Source organism: Strix aluco, chromosome 31, assembly GCF_031877795.1.
Source record: "Strix aluco isolate bStrAlu1 chromosome 31, bStrAlu1.hap1, whole genome shotgun sequence".
Classification (NCBI taxonomy): domain Eukaryota; kingdom Metazoa; phylum Chordata; class Aves; order Strigiformes; family Strigidae; genus Strix; species Strix aluco.
The window spans coordinates 3,480,762-3,504,699 of record NC_133961.1 but is presented as its reverse complement, the minus strand read 5'-3'; the positions used below and the strand labels follow the sequence as shown (position 1 = coordinate 3,504,699).

The following is a 23,938-nucleotide window of genomic DNA, read 5'->3' as shown; positions in this document are numbered from 1 at the left end:
GGTGCCACGCGGACACAGAGTTGCAAAGACTATCGCAATCTCAAAGCTCTTATTTAGAAAGAAGATGCTTTTGTATGACATCAACTACCTGATGCAATGAAGAGCGTCCTGAGACACACGAGGTTGCACTTGATGACCTTTCATTTATACTAAGGGAAACAAGACTGAAGAAATTAAATGAAAACATGCTTTGATAGGTTTATCTGGTTTATTTGCTTAATAAAAATAAATGTTTGTTACATTTCCTGTTATTAAATATATATATATATATACACACACTAGCTTTTCACTCAAAGATACGTAATTAATAGAAATCTAACGTCTCTGTTCATAATCTACTCGTGGAAAACAAATTCATAGTGGGATTAAAACTTCACTGGATTCAACAATCCACTGTCTGCAGCAACACAGACTGAAGGCACGAAACTATCATACGCTCTGCAATGAAAAATTTGCCAAGTCACTGCCTCAGTGGCTGACCTATAGGCTTACGGCTGATTTTCAGAAATTAACCTTTATCATAGGGCAGTTGTACCAGATCTAACGGGAGGCAGCACGTCACTGGGTTTCATTCTATTCCGCAGCAGGAGGCATCCATCCTCATGGTGATTTAGCTCACCTTTTTTCTTTCTTTTGCTTGTCACTCAACTGTGAAAGGTGACACCGCAGAGGATCAGGATCCCACCAAGTTTTCTTCCCATTTTTTTCCCAGAAGAGCCCACCTATTGCTTACTGGCCACCATTTTCAGAACAGTGTGATTTGCTAGGGCCAGCTCCTGCAGCCTTGACACATGGAAAATTCTCACAGGCCTCACTGCACGTGTATCCGACACAACACCTGCCGCTGACGGGACTTGGTTAAAAGTTAAGTGCAAAATTGCTGGGATAATTTAATTTTCCTTTTGTTCCACACCAGCCTTTCCTTAATTTGTAAACCTGCTTTAATCTGCATGGTGAATCTTGGCATTTTTGCATGAATGCGTGCATGTTGGAAGGAAATGATGTGACAGTGAGAGAAGAGAACACAGGTGATCAAAAGGAGGTTTGAGCACCACTCCTCGCTGGGATCATAGTGCAATTGTAAATTGTTAGGAAAAGCCTGTGCTTGCTGTGGCCACACCGCACTGTTTTCTTCTATCGCCTGTCAAAGCAGTTCTCAGAGTGTTCGCTGGGTAACAACACACAACGCTGATTCTCACTCCTTTGTCTTCCAGAGGACCAGGCAATGGAGAGACGGGATATGGCGAAAGCATCTGAAAAGAGAAAAGGAACCAGTTTGGCTGAGTAAGAGATCTGCTACAAGTCAAAGACAAAACAAGAGCTGAAGTGAGGGATGGAAGGTAACAGCATGATCACCAGGGTCACCAAGGGTCCAGAACGGGAGTGGAGCGGGCGGCTGTGCAGCACGTGCAGAGGCTGGGGGAAAGGAGACGGATGTCGGGCGACCTGCTGAAGGGAGCTGGCAACTTCTGACTGGATGCCCGTGTAAGCCACGCTGCAGCTACCACGGGGATGCTGCCAGTTATACATGGGTCAGAAATAGGGAAGGAAGTATGTGGGTGACATGAAAAATTCGTTGGCCTTTGTCAGAGCCCACCTATCTTTTATTATAACATCCACTGCCCACAGTCCTGCGGTCGTGCCGCTCCCGAGACCACTCGTCTGAACAACCTTCTTGTTGCAGGCCAGGACAGAACCTGCTCGGCTCTTCTCTCGGGGAACTGATAGATCCCTTGACAGAGAAGCATAGATACAGCAAGGCAGCCCTCAAGTTTTTTGTGTTAAAAAATAATACTGGTTATTCAACAGCGTTGCTATTTTTTATGCTACTCTGTTCAGAGAGAAAGGCAGTCCTCTGAGAGGCTTACAGTCTACATTTAGCAGAAGATGAGTCACAGGCAGGGAAAGGGACTCACTGGAAGGGAAAGAATTATAGAAAGGTCAAGTGAGGGGTTTTGGATCTCTTGCTTACAGCCATCACACATTCCCGGGGAACAGGCATATCCCCCTTTTCAGGGTTAATCCCGGTCTTCCCACGAGCTTTGCGGGTCTGTTCCCATTTCCCATAAGCTGCTGCAAAGCCCAGAGGAGCACCCGCTCAGCTGAGCCGATGGAACAGACGGGCGTTTTGAACGCACTCGCACATCAGCACGCACACACGTGTACAGCAGGATACCTTGCCGAGGCCCCCGAGATCCACGGTTCCACGGCATCTTTTATCAGCTCAGGCATGTAGTCAGTTCCAGAGGACTGCAGATGCAATCTGGTTCGGGGTGGTGATGCAAGCCTACGTCAACCCACAACTCAGCTACATTGCTCCATCGCATGGAAGGTGGCCAAACTATACGGCAGATCACAAGAGAGACAAAAAAGAAAGTACTTAGGAAAGCTAAAGGAGTGAAGACGTGTATGAGTAAAAAAGCAACAGTAAATTAAAACGAACAAAAAATAAGGATGTGGAACTACAGAGGGGGAGACATCAAAAGGAGACATAAAGAAGGCAAAAATACAGCAGAGAAGACAAATAAAATACAACAAATAGAGAAATAAAATACAACAAATAGGGGATAAAAGAGCCCCCAATGAGAAGAAACATTCAATTTTTATTATTTTCTGTGACTTTGCGGCCACAAGCATCTCACAAGCGATCCCACGTCTCAGTGAGACCACACGCCCACGTCTCACGGCCCTCCCTCCTGCCCTGCTCCCCCAGCACCCGCGGAAGGCACCTCTCACTGCAGGCCCACAGATGAGAGCCGCAGTCAGTCGTCACCCCCCACGTGAGGCGTGAGGCCGGGGCTCTCGGGGGGGCCGCGACGCTGAGGTCCCCACCTCACCCCAGCCTGGCTAGCCCAGCCGCTGTCTCCTCTGCAGCAACGCCGAGGGGAGGATGGGACACTGTGATGTGTCACTTCGTTCCTGCCACTGAGAAGAGGTGTAGTCATTTGTTTCATTAAATGGCATTCTTGTACCCAGCGCTAATTTTATCCCTTTACAAATATGTTTTTCATTCTAGCAAGTCAAGTGCAGCTCTCCCTCCTGTACAGTCACTCTGCTCTCATGCCTCTCTTACCATTACTCACACTTATTGCGGGGAGGCCCGATTCAATAGAGGGTTGCGGTGCTGAGCACTGCAGTGTGTCTTTGCCTAAATCCACAGCCCCGAATTAAGGCACCCTGCCTCAGTGCACACTGAAGGCAAAAAGTACAATACCAAAGAATGGGATCTACACTGCCCATCCTGTGAAGTGAAGAACACTACAGGAACCAGTTAGGTGTGCCAATAAACCACAGAATCACAGAATCATCGAGGTTGGAAAAGCCCTTGAAGCTCCTCCAGCCCAACCATGAACCTCACCCTGACCGTTCCCAACTCCACCAGATCCCTCAGCGCTGGGTCAACCCGACTCTTCAACCCCTCCAGGGATGGGGACTCCCCCCCTGCCCTGGGCAGCCCATTCCAACGCCCAACAACCCCTTCTGCAAAGAAATCCTTCCTAAGAGCCAGTCTGACCCTGCCCTGGCACAGCTTGAAATCTCCCAAGCCACCTCAAACAGCAGCGGATCCTAACGCTGGGGTGAGGCAAGAGACCTTGTGTGGAATTCCCAATCCTGACCCTTTTTGTAGGCACCTTCTCCACCCCCTTGCAGGGGTCACGGTACCCTCTGAGCCCACACGCGACTCAGCATTCACCCAGGAACTCAGTTTTCTTTCCCCTGCCTGAAAGGGCTTGCACCAGCTAAGTGTCTCAACAGCGTGGCACAGACGTGTGCTGGGTGAGGAGTTCTCGCCTGAAGCTGTTGCACAGCACAGAGTAACTGGTTTTCCATCCGCCACAGCGATGGGAGGGAAAACCAGCAGGACTGGAGGGGCTGGGTTGCTGGAGCAGATGCTCTCAGCCCTATCCCACACATAAATCTTAAGCATGTGTTAAAGCGGTGTATTTGGGCAACTCTGGAAGCAGGTATTTCTGTCACTCTCCTCACTCCTGGCAGGGTTCCCAGTAAGCAGGAGCTTGGGGATCTATGTTTTAGACTCGGGCCTTGACGGCAGCAGCTGGCTGGCTCTTGCTCTCAGGCCCCTCAGTACTCCTGCAGGCCTAACACAAAGCGCCTCGGCACTCGTGAAGGAGGAGCACCCAACTCACCCAGCCACAGAACAACTCCGCCAAGCTTACCGGTGCAAATGAGTGCCTGGTTTTGGCTGGGATAGAGTTAATTTTCTTCCTAGTAGCTGGTACGGCGCCGTGTTTTGGATTTAGTGTGAGATAATGCTGATAACACACCCATGTTTTAGTTGTTGCTGAGCAGTGCTTATCCCAAGTCAAGGATTTTTTCAGTTTCCCATGCTCTGCCAGCGAGGGGGTGCACAAGAAGCTGGGAGGGAGCATGGCCAGGACAGCTGACCCCAACTAGCCAGAGGGCTATTCCATACCATAGGATGTCATGCCCAGTATAGAAACTGGGGGGGGTTGGCTGGGACATTGGTCAGTGGGTGGTGAACAATTGCACTGTGCAGCACTTGTCTTTTCTTGGGTTATATTCCTCTCTCTCTTTTTGGTATATTAATTTTCATTACAATTACTGTTATTATATTTTATTCATTAAACTGTTCTTATCTCAACCCATAAGTTTTACATTTTTTTCTTCCAATTCTCTTCTCATCCCAGAAGCGAGCAAGCAGTTGCTGGCTGGGGTTAAACCATGACAGTGAGCCAGACAGCAGCAGGCTGAGAGAAAGGGATGGAACTGGTACCATTAAGTGCCATAACAAATAAACAAGCAAGCCCAACTTTTGATCGGCATGTCTGTCACCCTGCAATTGCACACTTTCGACTATAGTTTCTATGAGGACGACAGGAACCTGCAAACACGAGTCAGTTCTGAAACACAAGCTTTAGCTTTGAAACTGAGTCATCCAGGCATCTGAGGTTGCCACACTGTGTAACAGTGATACACTCCTTCCTCCTTAAATAAACCTCGGGTGTCAGCAACCTGTCCTTCTGCTTCAGGGATTAAAGTCCCAAATTTCTTAACAACAAATCACTCCAGGCAAATGTAGCAATGGAAGCTAAACAGGATCAAGAGCAAGACAGTAGTAGGCATATTGACCAGCTGGGTCTACAGACTGTAAATGTAACATGTCACGCAGGTGCACACCACTCTTCATGAGAAGGTCCATTCAATTCCCCTTAAGAACAGGAAACAATGCAAACAGCACTACAGACTTCCAGTACTTTATAGAGGGATTTCTCACTTTTACCTACTATGGATTAACAGGTGAGTCGCTTGTAAAACCTCAAAATTCCTCTTTTTGTTGCCATTCCCCTTTTAGAGTTCTCAGAAGTGGCTACAGCGGGGAGCTCCAGTTCCTCTCATGATGCAAACCAAGGAAAGGCCTGAGTAAGACACGCATATAAAGTTGCAGGTTTTTTAATCAGTGCTGGAAATCAAGTACTCCTCCAATAAAATTCTAATATTTGTGCATGCTGCAAACTCAAGTGCAGCACGTGTTTAGTGGAGAGACACAACATGGGCCATGGCAACAGAAGATTAACCTTCTTCAATCCTACAGCCCACTGAAATGTATTGATTTTGAGCTGAAAATATCATCTGTAGAAACGAAATACTGTGTTCTCATTGTTTAATCCTTGATGTCTCTGCTACCCCGTTTTGTAACTGTAGATAAGCGATACAGATACTTGTCCACATAAAATGAACAAAGTTCAGGAATGCGTGTCCCTCACGCCACTGCCAACACCCGGTGTCACCTTGCATGATGCATTCACTCTCAGACCCAGATGATGGACTACTTTTGATAATAAACCTTTGTCTCCTCATCTGTAACCTATTGTTCATCTGCTGCACTGTATTATATACACTCAACCCTCTTTCACCGCATCCTTTTGTGGAGTATATTGAATGTGAGATTGTGTCGATAGCCCTCCCTCCACCCCCCTCCGATGCATCTATTGTCCCTGAGAGAGCCCACCCAGCACAAGCTGGTTCGTGTCCACAGGACAGGAATCATGCGACATTTCCTCTCTTCCACACAACTACTTCACCTCTTCCATATCCCAGCGGACTAGCTTTGCCATCATATCATTTTAAAAAAAACCTGTCTTTGTCGAGTGTCTCCTTAAAGATCCACTTGCCGGACAGTTTTGCTGCCCCTGCCAAAATCTAGTACTTCTTGAAGACTTTGTCTTGGCCACTCCCAGTATGTCACAAACATGAATTATGCTTGGAGGAATTCCTGTTAAGTACGACGTATCACCCTTAGTTTGCACATGAGGAACTGTGAGGGCAGAGAACTCAGCTAGGGCCCTACCAGGGACAGAAGTTGAGAGCAAAAAAAAAAAAAAAATCTGTTTCCCATCTTTAACACCCAATTATGCTTCTGTATTTTTTCTTCAAGTTCTCCTTAACTCTTTCAAATGTCCGGCTTCCAGACTTCCTAAAGAGTTCTACCATTACAGTTTTAAGCATTAAAGCTGGCGTTTTAAAAACACCCTGAGAGACTCAGTCATTCCCAGGATCGTACACTGCTCCCCACTGCAAGAAGGATTTGGAGCCCAAGTACCCGCCGCTGCAGGCGGTTGCCCTGACCAGCAGCTTCGGTGACGTGGCACCACACTCTCTCCTGCCCAAACAATGACAGTTCTCCCAACACCACACTCACCCCTCATCTGCCTTCACTAAATACCTCAGCGGCCCCGAGGGGAACGAAGCACGAGCTCCTAGGGGGTACCTCTGCGGAGGGAGGCACAGGATTTGAACTTCAGGTTTCCATGCTTGAAGCGTCAGACCGCTGACCGGCGCAGAAATCTCGGGGCAGGAGCTCAGGTCCTCTCACAGTTACACAGCACCCGAGCAGGTGATTGCGGGGGGGGCTAAACTCTATCTTTAGATGCCGAGGGCAACTAGACGTTCTGGATGGTAACAGGAAAAGACGTATTACAGGGCGATATTATGTTGGGAAATTTATGGCAGTAGAATAATACTGCCTTGCGCAAACAGGTGAGGTCTGGCTGCTCTGACTCGATGCTTCTTTGTGTTTGATGGTGGGAGTGCAAAACTCGTTTTGCCTTCGGAATTTAAACCAAGGAGTCACCTACCTGAATGCCGCAATCAGAATAGCAGCAATCGTTTGGACTCCCTTTCCACAGCAACACTTGAGAACATCTGACACAATTAAACTCTGAAACAAGCACAAACAATAGTTTTATCCACCTACTCATTAGTTATTCTGCTATGATTAAATTTTGAGAGAACTTTCTGTCTGTGAAGGCACTGCAGACAACAAAGTAGCTCCAAAAGATGGCATTTCCTTCCATCCCAGGATTTTCACACGTTGGAGAGAGACCAGGGGAATGCCTAAATTCCCATTTCCCCTCTTGCTATTTCTATTCATACAGATGCTGCTGTAACAGCATCATCCAACAGCTTTTGTACCAACTGCACGATAATTTTAGAGGTACTGAGCTTTTGTTTTTTTCCCAATGGGAGGAGCTTATCGTTACCTCTGACTTTTTTTTCCTTTCTCAAAATAAGAAGTAGTAAATGATGTATGACCAAAGACACCATAATAACGTCCCCACCCAGAAGGCCAACTGTTCAGGGGGTGTAGATCACTATCCCTCTGAAACATCAATGATAATCTGAAGATTTACAGCAGTGATGACCTGGCTCCAAAGCATTCCTACAAATAATAATTAAAACCAACCAACCAACAACAAAAAATTCCCCACTACTACGCTGAACCAAATGAAGTTCTTTTCTGGATTTATCAAACTTAATTTTAAAAGAAATTTAAGCTTCTTTCTCATTTGAAACTGCTCCAGAATATCAGTGGTTTGATAGTTAGAACTGTTCCTGTAATTTCCAGCAAACTGTGCTTATTATCCCCTTTACACGCGTTTTGCTCATCTACTCTAATCTTGAGCTTACATAGTTATCTTCCTCCCCTATAAAAAAAATTGTGTAATTGTCACTTTCCGTTAACAGTCTTTCTATTCCTCTTAACATTTTCTGCATCTATGTGAATCCATTGATCTGGATATGGGTGATAGTTGGGCTCCAGACAAGGTCTCCCTAATGCCATATACTTTGACATTAATATTTTCTATAACTACAGGAAATCCCTCCCCTAATACTTCCTAGGACACCATCTCCTTTTTTTATTTTCTGAGCCACATCCCATAGCAGTATGCTCTCATTCTGCTGCTGACTACTACACTGACTACCAACTCACTGCTGACGTGATGAGCTCTTCTAGCATAAGTTGTGATTAGCTTCTGTTTGCATCACTAAATCTCATCTAATTCTATCAATCTCAGGTTTGATTCATCTTGTTGGTATATGGGTATTCCAATCCTCCTCTCTATCGATACAGTCCACCAGTTTTGTGTCGTAAGATCTTATCACCACAGTTCTACTTTTTCATTAGGGTCACTAAAGAAAAAAAAAAAAAAAATTTCCAATACAGTCTTTGGAAAATCCAGTTTGCGGCCTCCTTTCCATCAGTACATTCTCTTTCCACCTGTTATCTGTCAGTGCATTCCCAAGTCACCTTACAATGCAATTAATCCAAATTTTTTTCCATTTTACCTCATTTTCTCACATGGTACAATATCAAATACTTTCCTGACAATGAAACATATTAGATTTAGTGTATTTCCTCTGTCTAGAAAATCCTACCATAAGGTAACAAGTTAGTCCGCAGAGTCTGGTTTTGCTAAACTATGTTGCATTTCATCCCATCTTCCACTTTCCTCTGGGTCTTTTATTTTGCCCTTCAGAACTGTTCTACAGCCACCAGGTTAGAACATCTGTATTACAAATTTTGTCTTTCCATTGAGTACCCTCAGCCATTTGGTCCCCTTTACACGTAGCTCCCACTGCTTATATAGTATTCAAAGTCAGATTGTACACTTTTGGAAATGGGATATATATTGTATTTATTGCGCTGATGCACTTCCGATGCCACTGAAATAAGCAAACAGAATCCGGCAAAATTAATTTCCTACTGAAGAACTGGAAAAGCAATGGTTCTTTTCAGACAGGAATAGAGCGGGCCGTACGCTAATAAGTTTAAGACACATTACACTTTCCTTGTCTTGAAGTTTTATATTTTATTTTGTCCTGGACTTGCTGATTTTGTATTTCGAATAATCTTCAACAGCTTAACTCTGCAAGTCCAAACCACCAGGGATTACGAAGCAGGCACTTAAACACTTACTCTTTTTTTGTGTCTACTCAACAATTTCTTTTATAAGCAAAATAACATTTTTTCCTCCACAAGAACAATACCTTCCCTAAGAAAAAATAAATAATTTCTTCCGAGAATTACACCCATCTGCATATACTTTAAGGACTGTGTTTCTGGTGATATCACTGGCAAAATCCAACGTGCTTTCTGACACAAATACAGAAATGTTTGTAGAGCTCCTCACATAACTCCTCTCAGAACTGAACTGTAACACATGCAACAGAAAACAAACCCATTATGGCATATTTCCCTTCTTTCTTTGATCTTAACAGTGTTACTTTCTTTGCACACTTGGATTTCTTAGATAATAAATTATGTTTTCTTCTGCACTTCAGGAGGATTACTATTACCAAGAAAAAGAAACTATGTACCAACAATCTTTCCCGTTCCATTCCCACGAGAAGTTTAAGCAGGCTCAGCCCCAAGTTCAGCTAACTGCTGATGCATGGCACCACCACTACCTGTCAAGATCTGCCCTTAAAAAGTAAGGAGCAAAAAACCAAGCAAACAAAATTTACCAAATTTCACTTCAGACCGATTTATTTCACTTACTATTACTCATCATTCCTTCCATACATAAAATAAGGTACCTCCGGCTAATTAACAAATTGCTTTAAAACATCAGAATGCTTAATGAGAAGCTGATTTTGCACTTTGAGCCCGCTATTAGCATAAATTAAATGAATATGTAATATTTTCCCTCTTTTTTTCTTCCCTCCCCGCTTCATCCTCAGAGAAAACATCTTGCTATCAGATAGACTACCAAGTCCTGTTTGCTCCTTGGGTTTGTCCCTCCGTAACTGCAACACACTTCAGCACCTTCATTCTTCCCTTTCACATTAACAAAACAAGAAAACCCCAAACAAACTTGCAGATAAAACCCGAGACCGCCCTCCCGCCGGGTGCAAGCGTTTGCTGCCCGCGCCCGCCGGCGCCCGGGGAGGCCGCGGGGAGTCCTGGCTCTTCGTTTCCACGCAGAGCTCACCAGAAAGTGGAAGCAGCGCCGGGCACACGCTGTGAGGCCGTGAGCGGCGTCTGGGCCGCGGCCCAGCAGCCCCGGGAGCGCGGCGGACACGCGCGAATTGTTTAAAAACCAGCAAAGTCCCGCTCGGGCGGGAGAGGCGCCGGGCGAGCGCGCAGGGAGGCCCTGCCGGGCCGGGCCGGGGCCCCGCCGCCCTGCGGCATGATGCCGCGGCGGAGCGCGGCTGCCCGCCGGGCCGGGCCGAGCCCCCCCCCGCTGGGGCCGCCTGTCGGCCGCATCCTCCGCCCCCACCACGGCCGGGCCCTCGCCCGCCCAGTGCCCCGCCGCGGGGAGCTCACTCGCGGGGCTGAAGGCGACAGCGGGCGGCCCCGGTGCCCGCCCGCTCCCCGGGGGCTGGCCAGACGCGCCCGGGCCCGGCCGGCTCCGGGGGAAAGGGGCAAACCCGCCACTGACCTGCCGGCGCCTGAGGCGGCCGCCCCGGCCGGGCCGCGCCGCCGCCGCGGAGCTGGGCCGCTCAGCGAGCGGGGGTCAGAGCCAGCGCTCGGCGAGCGGCGCCGGCCGGGCCCGGGCCGCCCCAGCGCGGCGGCTGAGGAGGGCGGGCGAGCGAGCGGGCGGGCGGGCAGGCCCGCGGGGGGCGGCCGGGCCGGGCGCGCTGCCGCCCGGCGGGGGAGAGGCGGCCCCGCCATGCCGGGCGGGCGCGGCGGCGGCGTTTACGACAGCTCCCGGCATGCCGCGCGCCTACAACTCCCAGCCTGCCCGGCCGCGCCGCCGTTAACCCTCTGCGGCGCCGAGGCGCCTCCGCAGCCGCCGGCCCCCGCACCCCCCCCCGCCGCCGCCACCCCTTCCTCGCAGCGGGCCCTCCGCCGCCAGGCCGCCCGGGGCCCCGGCCCGGCTCCTCCGCGGCCCGAAGAGCCGCCCCCGGCGCGGCGCGGCCCGGCCCGGCCCAGCGGCGGTGGTGCTGCTCCCGGCCCCGAGCGGCCCGGCCCGGCCCGCCGATGCTGTGGCAGGTTTCTGTCCTCCTGCAGGGAGGTTTCTGGTCCCAGCTCCTGCTGGTTGTCACTGGCGGCGGTGGTATTAATTAACCTCTCCCTGCCAGTTAATAAAAAGCAGGTGAAAAACCTTCTTTCAACTCTTCGGGGTTTTTTTAATTTTTGTTTCAAAAGACAAATGGTAATAAGTAAATTAAGTCCAAAATAGCCTTACAACCCCCCGAAAACTTTGGGACAAAGTTACCAGGAAATGCTGGGTTATCCTGCACTGAAAGTAATGTGAAAACTCAGTCACGCTCTCATGTTTTGTCCCTCTTCCACACACCCTTCGCACAGGTGCTCGGTATCCGTATGACTAACACAGCACTCCCAGCTCCTCTCTCAAAATAAGTACCAAATGATGTGCGTACCACTGACCCGCTGCAAACTAAAAAACATCCCAGAGAGTCAGAATCCATCTCTAAAGTGAGGGAGGGACGGGGGCAGAGAGCAGCACAAGTTCATGCAGAAGCAGCACCTCAGAGTAAAATCCACTGGGTCTCCCCCGACGCCCCTCCGCAGCTCAGCACCCGCGCCCACGCAGAGCTCACCCCCTATACATTTATTTTATTGGCGATATTTTTTATGAAAGCCTTGTGCAGCACAGAGAAGTCAAATGGCTTTAATTTGTAGTGCTACAAACTGTAACATGCTCAGACGTGTAACTGCCTGACAGACTACACAGAAATCTGGCTTATGCTCCAACCTCTGAAACAAATGCAAATATCCAGAAACATTCTGCCATTCCTCCAAAATTAAAATACTAAGTAAAACAAACCTACTGCCAGATTTTTCATACAAATACCTCTTTTTAAAAAATAAATCACTGCAAATTTATTATTCATTTCAGACCATAAACAACACAGAGGAAGGAAACACATATACGTTTTCCTTTTCTTTAAAAAAAAAATATCGATAAGAAAAGCACATATACAGTTCTTTTTTTAAAGTTTATATTTTAATACCTCGTCCCTTAAATCAGCCTACAAGCCAATAGCTTTATCTAGAGAAAACACAATTGGAAAGCCTTTTTATGTTGTACTGTTTTTCAGACACTTACAGGAGGTTTTTCAAGACAATTCACAGCCATGCTATTCCAAACTGCACAAACACAATTATTTAGAATTTATTCCTTACTGTGGCAATTTTTACTTTGGAATACTTTCCAAAATTTCCTGGGAAAACACAATCAATTGCCATCTAGCTTAGCGCACCTACACTATTACCTTTTTCTCTACATTTTTTCTTTACAAATCGACCACAAACATTTTAGAAGTATTTTACATATATATAACAAAGTCTTAAAAAGGACAATACCGCAAGAGAAATGCTCAAAACCAAACTGAAGGTGTAAATGACCTCCTCGCATGTTCCAAACGTACCTACAAAATCCCTGCCCACTGGTACAGGATTATACATTCCATTATGAGTTTGGCCTTTTTATATTTTGTACTATTTTAACACCCCAAATTTATAGATTTTTAAAATTGGCATGTTAAAAGGGCTTTATTTAAGGATTTCAATGAAAATAGTGTTATGTTTTGTCATATTACCATAATCCTTCTTTTTAAATCACTTAGAATTTCAGTATAACCTAATTAAGTAATTTTAAGTAAGTCTTAACCCAAATACATAGATCTAATAAAAATGTATTTTGCAAACAGGGAAAAAGGACTTCTAAAATGGATTCCTCAGGTATGAAAAGATGCTGAAACATTTTCTCCCCACAAACTTTGAGATCTGAACTATTTCACAGCGCTTACATTTAAAAAATAAAATACTTATAAGAAAACAAATTTCAGCAAATATCAAGCATAATGTTTCATTCCAATTTTATTTGTTTATTCCTTTTATATTTAAAAGAAATCTTTCAATTTTCCTTGCCAAAAAGGAGGGAGCCTAGGGGAAGAAAAATACTGCAAAATCCTAGCTACCTATCTTCACGTATTGTTTTTTTTTCAAAGCCCTTCTAACAGCTGTTTATATTGTTTTTAGATATTGTATATTATTTTGCCAGTGGAAATATTATTATTTGGATTTTTGCCTTTTAAAAGGCTACAGAACAACATTACAGATTTTAGAGACTTCTAACCATTTTTAATCTCTCTCTTTTTAAAATGCTACAAACATCCCATTTGGTAAATGGAATTTACATTTCTCGCTTGTCTAAATTATCAGAGGTGAATCAACAATTCAAACCAGAAAGAACAAGTGATGTACCGTAATACAGCAGCAAGTCCAACACTTTAACACAGCTCCTCTCTCTATTGGTGTATAATAAGCTTACATAAAGTATAAAATATCTCAGAAATACAGCCTCTTTCCTCATCAGAAAATTTTACTTATTGACTAATTTGACCTCAAGGAATCACATTTTCTCAAAAAGCATCCTATCTCTAGCTTTATGCCACTTACTGACTCTCGCTTAATTAACCAGCATGCTTTAAAAACAAGTATCATTCCTTCAACTTAATCAAAGCAGACTATTTTTAATTGCTACCACATCAAATATATTTGTCAATACAATAAAGCCACGCACAATTAGAAGGAACTGATTTTTTTAGCCCTGTCTTTGACCAACCATAAATTACAGCATCCACTTCCAAATTATCTGCTGCTCTAGTATGAGATGAACTGAAACACACACCACAGCTCACAGATACATCTATCTTTCTATAACATCCTATCGTTTGCATCTTTTAATGGGAAAATCCAGTATACCACTGTCAGCACTGCAACCGACCAGACTTCAGAAGGACTTGGCATTAACTTCTCTCCCTCACAACACTTCGCCTCCTCACCTCTCTCAAAATAAAACAAAAATATTAGTGCTTGTCTGAAACAGCAATAAACTCCCAAACCGAAAAGGCCAAAAGGTCAGGTATTTTTTAATCCGAACAGAAAAGTTATTTGCTTTCTCTGTCAAAAGCCGTCAGTGACAGCACGTTACCTGAGAAGTGATGCTCGCTTCCCTTGGACGGCCGTCCTTCCGTCCAGGACAGGGGCTCTGCCGCGCTCCCTATAACATAAGAGAGAACAGATTAAAATTATTATACGCTTACACCCATTTCTGCACATTCAGATTATCCGGCCCTCACAAGGCTTTGTATCTCTTGCTCTGAAAAGCATCTTAAAAGCTCCTATTACATTCTAATTAGAGCCCTCAAAATTGGTTTTGATAAATCAGGTACACGTGTCAAAAATTAACTCCCTAAATGGTCAATCGAAGTACCAGATTCTCCAGACCTGCTTTTCAGTTCTTACAGGCCTGTATACTGCTGCATGCTCCATCTCATTAGCAACATTTAATCTGCAAATGGCATGATCTTATATTAAAAAAGAAAAAAATAGTTTATTTTACATATATTGAAATCTGATTTTTTTTTTTTAAAAGCCATTTACACGAGGGACAGAGTCCTGAGATATTCCTTCCCATGACAACTTTTCCCTCCCCTGTTTTAAAAGCTGAATCCCTTCTCAGATAAACAGGGTGTTTGCTTTACCCATTTTTCTGTGATTTGTGTTATTGTGTACTTATTTGTGATGCTGCAGAATTTACACAGGCCTGTAGTTCTGAGGCTTCTGTTTCCTCCCTTCACCTGTGAGGAAGATACCAGCTAAAATCAGTGTCTATACACCCTTTTTATGGCCTTTTTCCCTCTACACTTTTTCAAACAAATGTGAGAGGAAAAAAAAGTTAAGATAATGAGTACGAATTCAGAGTGTACTACATTTCCAAAAACCCCCTTGTTTCAGTTTGTCAGTTAATAAGCATTATCAATGTAAGTCATGGCCAGAAAGCCTCAGGACTGTAGGGTGTAGTATTTATGACTAAACTGCCTTTTCTTAAAAAAAAAAAAAAAAAAAGAAAAAAGAAAGGATCTGTCTGTGTTGAAATCTTCCCTTCCACCTTTTACCCTTCTCCTACCACATATTTTACCCTCCTCATACCGCTTGGATCCTAGCGGACTGTTGTCTCACATGTATTTTTCCACCCCCTTTCCTAGACATTGACAGATGTGAACCAAGGAAGAATTTTGCACAATGTTAACTTACCTAAACCATTTCCTTCCTCCATTCTCTCTTTTTCTCCATGGCACCCTATGCCTGTTTTTACCCTCTGCTCTTGCTTTGTTTGGACTTTGCCCACTTTTCTGTACATTTGTCTCCTGCTGATCCTATTAGACCAGGCAGGAAGAACTGAATGTCTGTCTCTTCCATTTGCTACACTGTCTCTCATTTTTTAGTGTTTTACAGATTAAACGCATTCTACCATCATTTTCATATATTTTTTAAAATACTTTTTTTTTTTTTTCCTTCTCTAGGAACTTGCTGATTACAGTCACCCATACTTTTGCAAAGCAAGGTGAGCCCTGTCCTGCTCTAGTACATGCTCCTGTCAGCATACTAAGTGTAAATGACTTGAAAGCCTGTGATGCAAAGCATGAAAAAGAAAAAGGGGGAGAACATGTAGAGATGCCCCTTAGCATCATAAAGAAAAAAAAATGGACATTTTTAACTGATTCTGACTTTTTAAAGAGATACCATCAAGACAAAACGCCTACCTTAGGGGAAATCTTTATCTAGATCACTAGCAACACTTTCCTACACTAATAAAAGTAAAGAAAAATTTTAAATTCAAATTTACTGTTCAGCATCACCTGTTTAGGATTTACTTTTCTGCATTTCATTCAGCCTGGGGAGTGAAAGTCGCCTGTTGGTTTCACTTTTGTTCTCAGCCAGTTTCACTTTCATGCACTGGCAGAATCTTTTATATTTTCGGTTCAGCAATGCTAAAGAAGGCATTTACATTTTTAAACAATCCTCATTACACTTATAATATGAACAATTCATGTCCATCTCTTTCCCAGGACACTAAGAAAAAATTATTTCTGGGCATAAAATGTAATGGGCAGCATCTTTCTAAAGGAGCAGCTTTCACCTGTCTTAGGTTGTGGTCTGCTCCTTCTTTCCCTGAAATCAATAGGAAATGTGCCATTAACTTCCCTGACAGCAGGATCAGGCCTCTGGGTCTGTAATCTGCCACAAAAGAATGCCATATGCAAAGCAATATATTCCTTACAACATACAATGTTTGCCTTCAATTATTTTCCTATGCAAACTCAAGGGGAAAAAAACAGCCCCTGCATTTACCTTTCTGTATGCTTTTAAATCAGCGATAAATACTCTTCTCGACACAGGCCGTAGAAATTAGAGGGTCTCTATCCACTTTGGTTTGCATGGGGAGGGAAACACTGTTATCTCCCTGCTACCAATTGCAAATAACTCTTTCTCCTCCTCGTGCTGAGCTCAACCTGTAGGAAACTCTCCAACCCACACAGCACCGTTACTGTCTTGCACCAGGACCTTGTTAATCAAAGTTTCCAAAGCACGTACTTGTGTAAAACCTCATTCTTTTCAGGATAAACCACAATGCTTCCAGAAACCAGAACTATTAACAGATTTTTAAAAATGGCTTCCATTTATATTTTCAAAACCTGTATCTGGCCTTCTGGATTACCTTCCCCTCTCTGTGGCACAGGCTCCAAAGCACAGCTGGGAACTCACAGGTATGTGTAGGCAGGTGCATATACAGACAATGAAATCTTCCTCTAGCCACCACGGCACTGCAGCCTCTGTCTTTGTAGCCATAAGAGTTTCTGAGACATTGAGGCTTAATGGAAAGACTTAAGGGTTTACAGGAGCCGCGCAACATTCGCCTTTTCAGCTTCTCGCCTAGAAATTCTGTGTCCCACAAGCACACACAGAAACTGTCACTAGCTGCTTACAGGAATTATTGTCCTGTTTACATGCCAAAAGTTAAATCTTAAAAGCTTACGTATGCAACTCCTGTGAGAACACTTATATCTCAGTTTTATTTAACCTAATGTTTTATTTCACCGTATGAAACGTGAACAAAAATGGGGAGTTGCATTGTGATCATGCACCCATCCGCTTCACAGACACACGCTTTTCTATCCGAGTGGACCGTGGTACTATATATTTGACTTACATTATCACATCACACATCTAGACACGAGCAGCTTCCACAGCACCACGTAGCACATGCTCCCATTTTCCCGGATGCCGCTACACAGGAGAGGAGTAACTGCGCTCTCAAAGAATTTCTTCCCGCCTTCCTTCTCTACCTTCACCTCTCCTCTCCTTTCCCCAGAAGACATCTTCCGTGTTTCCAAGGCCAATTCCACATGAGACTCACACACACACTTAATTTCAAGCGTACAGCTACACCCCCTGTGTTCCGTGGGGTTATGCGCTTGCCTAGGTCAACCGCACCTTGAAGTGCTTCAGAGCCATACAAAGACAGACCACTAGAGTCACCTGGGCCACAGAAAACTCTCTTTGCCAGAAAGCACCATCACAACACTGACTTTCACAGACTCACAAGACGCTACCTCTATGTCCCGGTGTAGCCACATTCCTCATGAGTGCCAAAATTCACTCCTTCCTCACTGCAACGTCTAAGACTCTTTTGTCCCTAGTTTCCTAATTCGCAACGGAGCTGTTGATACGGTGTTTTGGTGGGAGTTAGCTATCACACAGATATTGCCTCAGGGTCTCAACCAGGGCTGCATCTCCCTCACTGATAAGCGTCCTGGGAGAAAGACTGGGCTACCGCTAGCTTCCATTGGGTAGCTTTTAGGGCAAAGACCTTGAATTGTATCAATTTCTTTAAGAAATGATGAAGCTTAACTTAAGCAGACACTCGTGAAATCAGTAAATATCCATCAATTAATGTTGGTGGATCATTACCAATGAGAGAAATAATTACAGGGAAATACAATGGCCTGTTTCACAATGGTTCCTTTAAAGGAGATGTTTCATGACTTAGCTTTGCTCTTAGATGCTGCTCTTGGTGCACACTCATAGAAAGTATTTCCTTCTGGAGCATCCTGTCCTGTATTTTACATGGCTTTTACATAAATATTTACCACACATTTTTGTGTTAATTGAACTAACCAGATAATTTTAGCTGTGTGATGATTGCTATTTATCTTTTGTCTTCTGATATTAAGGATATTAAGGCCTTGCAGCAAGTATTATCAATAACCCCTTCAAAATATGAGTGTGGCAGAGGGGCAGAAGACAAGGGAAAGACGATGGAAAGAGGGTTGGTGTTCATTCCAAGATACTTAATGTTATCTTAATTCCTAAAGCACCCCAAGAGGTGCCTTGCTGAGCCATGCCGGTAGTCTTGAAGGGCTCTGCAGCCTCTCCTTGGGGTTCAGCCCTGCCCTGACAGGTCCTGCCACAGTACAAGAGGCTACCACAGGGGCAGTCTGCTCCTCTCTCCTTTTCCCTTCTGGAAACGAGGAGCAACTATTAACAAATATTCATTAATGCATTTGTTTTGAAAGGCATCAGGCATAACCCCTGGTGCTATGTAATAGTCACATTATTAACAATAATTGTAGCAGAGAGTAACTGTCATGACAGGTAGGTTAAACTGAGGAACAGAGATGTGAACAGGTCAGACAGTGTCTGTGACAGGTGTACAGGGCACATCCTAGGGTCGCTGACTTCTCACCTCTTTTTCGCTCTAGTTCAGCCTCAAACACACCAGACTTTAGCCTTTACTTTTTTCTGACCTCTTAAGCAGTGCCCTGATCCTAACTCGATGGGGCATTCACACAGGAGAGACCCAGCTGAGCAGAGCCGTAGGCAGGCTAGCTGCTGGGGCCGGGGATCCCTGGAGAGCATTCCAGCCGCGTTGAGGACCCCTACGTGTGACTGGGAGCCAACAGCATCCTCCTGTTTGCACAAGGGGGCTGACAGAGATACAGTGAATATCACAACACAGGCATTATAAATGTCACCTGGCCCTGTTTTAAACAACCAAGGTAACGCTAACCCATAGACTTCCAGTACAATCTCCTCCAACTTCTAACTAAAGACCAGCTGATGAAGAGATCTAAAACAATATACCCACAACACAGGGAAAAAAATACTTTCATCTTTTCCTTAAAGCAAATATACCAACATTAAAACCTCTCTCCATTGCCCATATCCCTTACCCAGAATAATTCTGTTTGAAGAGGAACATGAGATAAAGATGGCTGTAACCCAGACATGGACTTTGCACTGCCATGGAGTTATGTAGGTCCTCTGCCACTATCAGCAGACCTTCGCCACATCCAGGTTCAACAAACCTGGTTTCTGCCACTTTCTAAAACTGTGCTGCTAGGGAATTCATCGCTAGACGGGAACTTCACCTCCGCTGAGGAAGCATTTCTCAAACTATGGGTTGCAAAAGGACATAACAATATTCACAGTGTTAGAAAAAATAAAGTTTGTCAGCAGTAGCTCCATTTTTGACAGCAGAGGACTGAGAAGATCCTGCAAAGTATCCAGGGTAGCCAGGAGGCTGCTAACTACCTTGGCTTGCTGGCAGCAAGTCTCCCTGGAAAAGTGAGGGAGTTTTCAGACAGCGGTTACGGAGTCTTAGTCTCTACCATCAAAAAGGGAAGAATTCAAGACGCTAACAGGGAGAGAGGTGAATCGAACGGAGGTCACAGATACAGAAAGTTTGATAAATACTGCACAAATGGATATAATGACATCGGATATAGCAGATCGCCAAAAATGAAGTACATATACTGCCTGCTAGCAGGAAAAGGGTCTGCAGCACAGGTACCGAGCACTTGATCCCTACGAGATTAAGAAACACAAAACTGTTCCTAGTGATGGGCTGACTGATGGAAGATTTATCAGACTTGACCAATTAACCACACTTCATTTGGTGACTACCTTTCTACCATATATTCAGTATCCTTCTACAACTAAAAAGCAGGGCATGATCCCCACCCTTTTTGATCCAAAAGCATCAGTCCTCTGAATGAGTTATTAGTGGAAGAACGGGAAGGAACCACACACCACTTGTCTCAGTTGAAGAAGTGCTCAGCATGTCTAAAAATCCTGCGGACTCTGATTGTCTCAAAATGTATCATGACCTTGGTACCTGTCATTTATTTTGGCTTGTAAGGAGACAGCTGATGAGCTTGCTCTATTTCCCTCTGCCGTTTTGAAGGGCTTCAGCTATGAAAACAACTTATTGCCAAACAGCCCTTCTATTTTCTTGTGCTTAGACCAGTTTTGTGTACTCCCAAGGTCCTCACCCAACTGTAGCCTGGGGAAGATGGTATGCCATTTCTGCTACAGCAAATCTGACGATAATATATTTTACTTCTTTCTACATTTTATTTGACATTCCAGGGCACCTAGGCAAATGGCATACATTCAACTCACCATATTAAATTAAACTGCTTGCAACAGATAAAATACCCCTTATTTCTCCTCCTCTCTTAACAAGCTAGCATAATAAATAACACTCTCTGGTCAAAAGAAGTTGGCTAGAAGTTTTTGCTTTGTACCATAAAGAAGGCCAGAAACCATCTACTAACAGAGGATGACCAGAACATCCATTTTTATCCTCAGGAGGACCATCCAAAAACCTACTATATCTAGTCCTCAAGAATGCATATTCATGGGTTGTAAACCAAGCTGTGTCCAACTAAACTTGGACATACGGTAGAGCCATCCCTTTCCTGGACACCAAGCCTCGCCATTCACACTTGTTAGCACTGAACAAGTGAGGGGCTTTCCAACAGCGCAGTGCTGAGCATGCCAGAACAATTTAAATGGGATGAAACAAAATCCAACAGGCTTCCATAAAAAGAAAATTAATTGCTCTGGTTTCAGAAATATTCTGGGTGTGACTTCGATTTTTTCCCACCAAAAAAAAAAACTTAAAAAAAAATATATTAAAGTGCTTTATAAAAATTACACCAACGATCCTACAGATTTTTATGAAAAATGAGGCCCTGTCAGTGTTTACCGTGAACATTTCTTACTGTTCTATATGATTTTGCAGTCCCTCAATATTAATAGTTGAACATTTCATAAAAAGTTTTACGTTATTTGTCTAAATACTATAGGACTTTCAGTCATGGCTAATCGCAACCTTGTCTTCTTCAGCTGCCCAATCTTAGTTAAAATAATCAGGAATCAGGCAGGGGCACAGAAGAAGAAAATCTGGGCTTGATATTTATGCACACCTTGTCAATTAATTATAGACCTATCTGTAAACAATGGTTGTGGGCCCAAGTACTTACTCCTGATCAAAGTAGCATGAAGTGGCCACTTCATACAGGTTAAGGTAAGATATTTCTGCTCAGGTTTTGTGTCTCTGACAGGAATGGTATTGAAGCTGGTCTTACTGTGCTCTGTACGGGGACCCAGCCAGCTGCCAGAGTATAAAGTCAAACAAAAGAGAAGGTTCGAGCAGATTAATTCAAACTTCACTCTGTCACTCTTCTCAGATAAACTAAACATGGGGAGAACACTGTTAATTGACACAACCTAGCTAAGATTTTTTTTCCCCTTTTGAACCTTCAGAGCTTATATACCACTTCCATACCATGCAGTTGAAGAATATGACCCATACTGCATTATTGTGTGCAAGTAGTGAACTCTGAAATTCCAGAGAATGACCTTCATATACTGGAGAAATTCTCAATTTTAATTAAATTTAGAAAATGAAGCACATGTGGAGCCCCCATGGAGGGCAAGTGAATCTATCATCATCCACCTGCTTTTCACCAGTCGTTAGTTTAAGGCAGCCATTAATACCTTCATGTTGCTTTCCATCTCATATGGGCAAGGAATAAATGCACCAACAGCTAGGTGACATATGATCTATTTTATATAGAGGCCGTTCTACATAACAATTTTTTTAAGAAAAAAAAATTAGTAGCTCTCTATTCCTAAAGCTTCAGTTTCATATAAGTAAGCAGATAGAATAATCACAAAGTCCAGCCCATGAATACAGACTACTGTACACAGAAATATTCTGATAAACCCAACCTGATTCAAACCAACTGCACTGTGCTCTAGAATGGAGCCAAACGATTTTTACAAAGCCAGGCCTGACCCCATAGTCCTGGAGGACTGCGCAGATGCGGTCAGGTCCCGGGGATCTGGCAGGGTCCCCATGGCAGCGCTGGGCGGCTCTGGGGACGGGCAGCCCATCTCCCAGCTACAAAGCTCAGCCTGTACCTCCAACTCATCACATCTCAGCTCCAAACTCCCATTTCAGTGTGGAGCCAGACTGCAGTACAACCAGCCACTGCTATCACGTGAGCCCAGTGATCACTGACAAGCTTCTGGCTGGATTTATATAGATCAGACAGTCTATATAATTTCACATCTTCACACCTATGATTTTATATGAATTGAAATTTTATATCTTCAGTACAGCAATTTACAAAGAAGTTTGGTGTTAACCCACTTAAATCCAGATATCCTTGGATTCTGACTGCTTTCCTTTCGGCTCCCATTAGATGCCCTTGTGCACATAGTGCCATCCCATATCCCTACGTCATGAAACACAGATTTGCTGCGTTATTATAACCGAACCGTGGTGAAGATGATTGGAATGGTTTCTTTAAACCTTAAAAGCATGAGGCCTGGTTGTTTAAACAGCATTCTATACCATAAGTATAATGACCATTAAAACTAAGAGTTAATAACTAAAACCACAATTTGCAACCTCTGATAAACATTGAGGCCAATTAAACGGTTTTTTTGCAGTGAAATAAATTTAATTAATGGTATATTTTAGGTTTAAAAATGCATACTAGTAGCAGCATGTCATTATTACCCCATGAATTTGTCTTACAGAAACACAGGATTTGATGTGAGTTGGGAAATTATACTAATCTGAGTCCTATTTTTCCCCTCTCCCAAATTAACCAGGGAGAAAAAGGGAAAGGGAAAACTTAAAGTTAATTAAAGCTATATTAATTAATACTTATCCTGACAGGATGGATTTTTAGAGACCAGAGACCAAGCAATTGGCTCTTCTTGTTTGAAAAACATTAACAATGAAAACTGTGGTGAAAGTACTAGTATTAGTAAATAGAATAGAAATCTAGATAGCTGTAATAGAAAAAAGTATTAAAATTTGAACCTCTAATACAGATATTCCTCTGGTTATAAGATTACAGCCACAAATGAGGAAACTGCATTCCAAATCCTGCAGTATCTGCCTTGCCTAATCTCCTGCTATCATCAGTAGGGTTCTGACTGCAGGACTTGGTCTTATATTTATGGTGTCCTACAGAAGAAATTCATATCAAATTACATAATAATGGTTTACTGTAATAATAATTTATAGCTGAATCTTCATCATCTTCCACATCTGCCTTATTTTAATGTAAAAATAAAAATCTTGGAAAACTTTTTTTAGGACTTAAACCAAACTGGTAATATGTTTGACCCTTTCAGCAACTTTGACATTATTTCTAGAGAGAAAAAAAGAATGTCTAATTTGTGTGGCAGGAGAACAAAACATTTTTAAAAAAAGCAGGAGAGGTATGCATTTGTTAATTTATTCTGGAGAATTTACTATTCACCCCTAAAACTGTTTATTAATAAATAAAGAATGAAGCATAGTACTGATCGATTCTGTCTTCCATATTGGGGTTAAACTATAGCTTACAGAGCTCACTGTCTAATTAATGAAATATTTAATAACATAATCATATTTAAGCTTATTAATACGTCTTTTAAAAGCACATGATTTCATTGAAGCACATACAACTAGCAAACTCAAATTTAAGGTAGTATTTCAGTGGA

The 23,938-nt window shown here is 43.6% G+C and overlaps 1 long non-coding RNA gene across 3 annotated transcripts in view; it reads right to left on the bottom strand.

Annotated features, from left to right (window-relative positions):
- Positions 1-189: 189 nt before the first annotated feature.
- Positions 190-23,938, bottom strand: part of LOC141916892 (uncharacterized) — a 63,657-nt gene continuing 39,908 nt past the window's right edge. The window contains exons 3-5 of one of the 3 annotated variants that reach the window (XR_012621219.1): positions 14,232-14,300; positions 2,177-2,341; positions 190-1,253 (exon numbers count right to left, since the gene is read on the bottom strand). This is a non-coding gene — a long non-coding RNA (uncharacterized LOC141916892). The other 2 variants (XR_012621220.1, XR_012621221.1) reach the window with 2 other exon arrangements.